The following is a 6,839-nucleotide window of genomic DNA, read 5'->3' on the forward strand; positions in this document are numbered from 1 at the left end:
TTCTTACACTGCCTGGAGGGCCACAACCCAGAGTCTTGGTAACCCAGAAATCTAGAATAGAAGCAAAGATGACTGAAAAATAAAGTCAATGAAATGATTCCTAATGATACTCTGCTATAGTAATAGATTGTTGCCCAGCCCAGTTGTCATCAGAGAAGCTTCACCCAGCAACTGATGGAAACAGAGGAAGAAATCCACAGTCAAATATTAGGTGGAGCTCAAGGAATCCTGTGGAGGACTTGGAGTAAGGATTGTAGGAGCCAGAGGGGTCAAGAACACCACAAGAAAACCCACAGTATCAACTAACCTGGGCTCATAGAGGCTCACAGAGACTAAACAGACACCCAGGAAGCCTGCATGGGTCTGACATAGGCCCTCTGTATATGGGATACAGTTGTGCGAATCTCATTGTATTCTTATAAACAAAGCCCAAGTTAAATAAATCTAAGAATATACCTGTGGAAAAAAATAAAAGTTAGTAAAATGATCTTCTCTGGAACGATTTTGATCTTCAGGTGGGTGAAAGAGGGTAGAATACATTCTGATGCTTGTATAGGACACATAACTTCAAGAATTACCATTTTGGTGGCTCTCATTCTGAGTTTGAAAAAACATTCAACATCTTCATATGTAATTTCATAGATGAAATACAAATATCAAACTCAGTTTGGCTTTTATGTTGATATCAACAAAGCATCAAGTGGAAGTGAAGAATAAATGAAACAGCATCTGTGAATGCCGAGAGTCTCTGTGTTATAAATAATAGGAGTTAAGAGGCCATGAGGAAGCTATAGCCCAGAGAGGATTGTGTGTATGTGTGATATCATCACAAGTCCAATCACAGTCCAACAGCAGGCAATGGTCCATGTTCCACAAAGTCTCCAAAAAGGACTGAGGATGTAGTTCAGTCATTAGAGTGCACCTCCAAGATACTAGTTTGGCTGCCAGCATGTGTAAATTGGACATGGAACACACACATACCTGTAATTCCAGCACTTGAGGGTAGAGGCAGGAAGATTAGAAATGGAAAGACATTTTAGCTATGTAAAAGATGAGGTAGCAAGATAGCAGGGTTGGGGTCAGTCTTGATACCTGAAACTGTCTCAAGAAGAAGAAAGAGGAGGAAGTAGAATCTAACCAAGCAGTATACTTCAGTATTCTAGGTGATTTTGTTGCTTTTTTTTTAAATTTTGGTGTCTCATCTTTTTTCTTTACTTCTTTCAGGCAGACATATATCCAACATTGAAGGATAGCATATATCTTCACCGTGTTGAATTGCAAGTTCCTACTTGTCAACACTATGGGCCCAGAATAAATAGATATAACAAAGTTAAACAGCTCAATAAATGCAAGCATTTGTTCTCCAATGAAATTTAGGTAATATATATGATTTACTTATTTTAAATAATAATCTCTAATTTACCTAAGAATGTAGAAGAACCACAAGTTTTGTCTGCTCTGAAGCAGCACTCCCCCTCTGTGGACAAATAGAAAGGCCTTCACTCAACAGTGCCCTGAGCTTAGAAGCCAATACCTTGAAGAAAGGCACTGAATCTTTCTTTGGAGCCAAGATTTTTGAGATGGAAAGAGATTTTTGTTTGTGTTGAGGTCAACTTAGCATAGTTTTCCTTCATTTCCCTTCCAGCTTTTTCTTCATGCATCATCATAATTCATAATCTTTTTCTAAGACATAATTTATATCTTTTCTAAAACTACTCTGTCTTTAAAAATGAGGGAAGGCTTTCATAAGAAATGAGGAAATGCCAATGCTTATTAATCACTCTCAAGCTTTACAAAATAAGAGATTACAATATTTGACATGAGTCATATCTTATTACAAGTCTTATATAGATCACTTGTACATGTGGTGATTATTAAGCCATAAATATGCTTTTTACACCAAGTATTATATTATGACCATTATTTTTGAGATTACAGTATAATAGCATTAATTCCTCTTTCCCTTTCCTCCTTCCAAAATCTCCCATATATTCCTCTTCTCTGTCTTTCAAATTTATGCCTCTTCTTTCACAAATCATTGTTAAATATGGATGAAAATGCATAGCTGTTCCTAGATACATGAATACAAACTGTTCAGTCCAAATAATACTATTTGTAAGTACATTTTCAGGGCTGACCAATTAGTATTGAATAACCAATCGGTGTGTTCTTCTCTGGGAAGCATTATTTCTCACACTTCCAGCATTCATTAGGTTTCAGTACTTTGTTGTCTAGGATTGAGGCTCCGTGCACTTTTCTCCCTCCAGTTTAGCATATCCGTTGTTGTTGTCCTGTTCATCTCAGGCTTAGAGAGTCATGGTGGTGAGTCTTCACTCGTGTAGCTTCCAACAGTTTTAGGAGACACAATTTTACAACAAAATCCCTGATTTTCTGGTCTACCCCTTTTTGTCAATGTTTCCTGAACCTTAGATGCATGAGTTATATTGTAGACATAGCCATTGGAACTAGGTTCTACAACTCTGCATCTTGACTGTTGTGTTTTCTGCAATGGCCTCTAGGTGTTAGCACAGTCATGGAACTTTGAGGGGGACCTACAACCACCACTTCACTAAACCAGCACAATCCCTAACTACATCCTAAACATTTGTCCTTATTCATACATTACAGGGGGACTGCTCGTTTGGCTCATTTTATGATGAGTCATTCATTCTTTTTTTTATTGAGTTGTGAGACTTTTTAGATATTCTGTTTAAAGTTAGTTGGACAAGATACATGTGTGAGTACTTTTCATAGCTGCCCGCCTCGTTATTTACTTAAAGATGTTCAGACGTCTGTCTAGAAAGCATCATAACAATTATGAGTAAGTTAAATATATGAATGGGTATAAAATAGTGAGTTAAAAGATTCTGTAGTTTCAATTACCTTCAATGTATTTTATAAATTAAATAACAACCCAAAACTTCAAGCAGCATGTTGTTGTTGTTGTTGATGAATTTAATGTAAGCCTGTGCACTGTGGGCATCACCATTACTTTTGTTTGAGTTCCTGACTTGATTACCACCAGTGATGAACTATTACCATGAAGTGAAAACTAAATGAATCTTTTCCCCTTCTAAGTTGCTTTTCTCAGAGATCTTTATCACAGCAACAGAAAGGAAGCAAGAGCATTCAGTTCTCTGCACATTCTGTATATTCCATAACTTGATGTTCTTGTTGTTGCTGCAGTTTGTTTTCTCCTTACAATCCCTGATCCTGTCCACAGCAGGGTTATATGGAAGCCTGCCTTAGTCTTTCATTCCATTTTCTCCTCGCCTTTTGTGAGTTCTGCATTTTGTGACCTAAAAGATCACATTGATTCAATTCTTCCATCAGCTTCTCTGCTAATTATAAGTTGGACACTTATGATTCCAGAGAGATTATATATTGAAAGTTTAAAGACCCAACTCCGTAACTTACAAGGTCAAAAGCTTACCTGAGGTTAAAACTCTACTTATACAGAAAAGGGATATTAAATCAAGCAGATGTTCTCTTGTGGAATTCTGAAGTCCTATATCAGGGGAAGGCCACACCCACCCAACTGAAGGTTTGTGTTCTGACTGCAGGTGTGTGGGGAGCACTGTGGTTCCATAGCACAGAAATAAGTGCCTGAGTCTGTGGTCTGAGAGGAGGAAATGTACAAAGAGCTGCGGCGTTCCTGAGTGACTGTTGTGGACTTCAGTCTTCCACTCTGCTTTGTTCCGGAAGGATTGAAGAACAGGTTGATGAGGTGTCCCCCAGGACTTTGGTAAAACCATTGCAATCGGTTTGCACTGGTGGAAAAGTTGCACTGCAGCTCTGCACTCTCTCCTTCCTGAAGCACCAAGGACACAGGACTCTGCTTCACTTGCTGCCCTTTCACCCCTAATTAGAAACAGAGAAAGAGACACAGGTGTAGGGTAATGAGATCCATGGAATCATAAACTCGTTTCCATGTCCTTTGAGAAGGTGGGAGCTCTGTAGGATCTCTGAACTACTTTCCCACCCCTCCATGTGCTGATCAGAATACTTTATGTCTCCTGAATGTGGATAGTCAGACTCACAGCAAACCTCGGCACACAGCAGTCCCAGAAGAGCGCACAGCAGCCTCTTCATGGTGATTGTCTGGATCCTGGAGACAGAAGCAAGTAACCAACCCTTAGACTGTGATGTCAGGATGGCTGTTGAAGTGTTCCTCCTCCTGCAGTGAGTCAGCTCCACCCAGGAAAGCTGCCAGGCCAAACACTGCAGAGTTTCCCCCCAGCCTTCTGAACGTTAAGCTCCTCCCAAATCAGGCCTGGCTGAGAGTCTGGGTGGAGTACAATGTGGGGAACATTTTGAGATGACCCTGGGGTTGGATGGATTTAGGGAATTCTACATGCAGAAGAGACCCAGCCCAGGGAGAACAATCCTCAGCTGCACACAGATCCAGACAATATTCAGGGAAACAATAACTAAAGTTTTAACTCAGGAAACAGGTACATCAAAAGACCCTTTACTGGGGCCTGAGGGATGGTTCAGCAGATAAGGGCCCTTGTCCTTCCAAGAGCCCTTAATTCCCTCTCTAGCTGTCATGTCAGGTGGTTCACAGCTGCCTGTAATTCCATCTCCAGGGTCCCTCTTACTCTCTTCTGTTCTCCTCAGGATCTGCACAGAAATACCACACATTTGTCAGCCCACTCTCATATTCATTACCAAAACTAACAAGAATCTTCATCCATAAAATAACTTAAGTAAAATCACCACCGTAGAAAAAGAGAAGAAACAGGAACACAATGATACAGTAAATACAAATGTAAAGATTTTAAAGTTTTCAAATGTGTTTTAAAAATTGGAACACTCCTGCAGAGTCATGGTTTGTTCTAAATGTAGTTTAAAAATGTGACCACATAGGAAGGAAGTGGGTTGGGGAAGCTAACGCAAGAGTGCTGCATCCTCAGTGACAGGGCCAGCAGCAGCTGTGCTGTTGCACATGGTGACTGCAGGGGACAATGCACTTGAGTTCATAAAAATAGAAGAATGTGTTTCAAAATTTTCACCATTAGTATGAGTGCTTGAGAAAAGAGACTTGTAATGAAAAGAAAACACACAAACTCTTCAAAATTAGCATACCCTCAACCTAACACCATCTCAGTTCATCACTATCTCCAACAGTATTGGAGCAACAAATGTCTCCTAATCTTACAGGGTATTTTTGGTGAAATTTTGACTGAGGTAAAAAATGCTGTTCCAGAAAACTGCTGTTTCCTTCTGAACCAGGACCCCTTTTTGGACCGAGTTCCCCACACAGCACTGATGCTGCAGGAGGATGTAGAGCCCAGTTAGTGCCTCAGCATGATGGCTGCATCTGTGCATTTGCAGCAGCTTTTCTGGGGCTGAGGGGCAGCTACTTATCTCTTGCCCATCAGGGTCATAGTTCTACTGAAGGAAAAGTCAGATCTTTTCTTTGCAAAACAAGAAACAAATAAATGTTAACTAAGATCTATCTGATAGGAATGAAGCATTTTCCTAGGTCCCACTTTCTTTGTTGTGCTGCCTTCAGGGAACATGCCAACTCCCTGAAGGTGTCTTAGCCTGAGACCACGGTCTCTTACTCTGCAGCCTCAAGTGGTTTGTGTCCAATCTGCAGCTGTGACTCAGGGCAGAGGAGCACCCACCTCCCTCAGTCCCATTGTCAGGGGACTATGTCTGTAAGTTATTAGCTATCAGTTATGTGTGTTTTCACCCTTCTCATAATCAGTCAAAAGACCCTCCATGACTGAGAGAAGATGGTTTCCTGGTGTGAGCTCTAGGAGGTGCTCGAGAGCCTGGTGAGGGTGTTGCACATGCAGAAATGGACTCTGAGGAGCAATCTTCACTTTGATGAACTCAGATCAAATTCAATATACATCAGACAGATGAGAGACATAGTTATCAGTGCAGTCCCTTTTATTGTCTTATAAAATATAGCATCATTTAGAAAAGTTACCTGCCATTTCTATGTTCTTCCCACAGAAGGAGCCTATGCTATGCATAGACCCCAGGGGTCCTGAAGTATGAGAATTGCCTTCCAGTTCCAGTACCACAGTTTGCCTCTCTCTTTTCTTCTCCTCTCCTCTCCTCTCCTCTCCTCTCCTCTCCTCTCCTCTCCTCTCCTCTCCTCTCCTCTCCTCTCCTCTCCTCTCCTCTCTCTCTCTCTCTCTCTCTCTCTCTCTCTCTCTCTCTCTCTCCCCCCATCTTTCCTGTCACGCTGTGAGAGTGACATGTGTGTGCAGGCAGAGGGAGTGAAGGGTTTATTCACGTCGCAGGTTACAATCCATCATCAAGGGGAGCCAAGGCAAGATCCCAAGGAGGGGGCTTGAAACCACAGAGGAAAGCTGCTTGCTGCTATGTTCAGCTAGATTTCCTCTATGGCCCAGGTTCATATGCTATGGATGGTGCTATCCACAGAGGGCTAAGCCCTCCTCAAACAATTAGCAATCCAAAACAATGCCAAAGAAACATACCTGTAATGCAGTTTGATGGAGTCAGTTCTTGAACAATGTATCAAGTAGACAGCAAAGATTAAACATCACAGCAAGACCTAAGGTGGAAAACATAAACCTCTGCTCACTGCATAGAAAACTGAGCCTCCATGAATAGAATTCAATGTTTAAAATGAAATTTCAATTTTAGGAAGAATCGTTTAAAAGGACTTATGTCAGGAAATAATACTATGCTTAAAACAATGAGTGACAATAAGCCCAAGCCATAAAAGAAAAGTTGGTAAATTTGACTTCTTAAAGCCCCTTCCGGAGGCTGCAGCATGGACATGGGGAGTGAGTGTTGGCTGCCAGCATGTCTGACCAGTCTTCCAGCGTTTTTGTGGAGGAGTTCCCTTTAGA

At 41.2% G+C, this 6,839-nt stretch overlaps 1 long non-coding RNA gene across 1 annotated transcript; it reads right to left on the reverse strand.

The window, feature by feature from the left end:
* Positions 1 to 1,904: 1,904 nt before the first annotated feature.
* LOC148120179 (uncharacterized) lies at positions 1,905 to 4,201 on the reverse strand. The gene is made up of 2 exons (XR_015739442.1): positions 4,041 to 4,201; positions 1,905 to 3,861 (listed from the first exon to the last, which is right to left on the reverse strand). It is a non-coding gene; the product is annotated as an uncharacterized LOC148120179 (long non-coding RNA).
* Positions 4,202 to 6,839: the final 2,638 nt, after the last annotated feature.

This window comes from Myodes glareolus, chromosome 12 (assembly GCF_982192425.1).
Source record: "Myodes glareolus chromosome 12, mMyoGla1.1, whole genome shotgun sequence".
NCBI lineage: Eukaryota > Metazoa > Chordata > Mammalia > Rodentia > Cricetidae > Myodes > Myodes glareolus.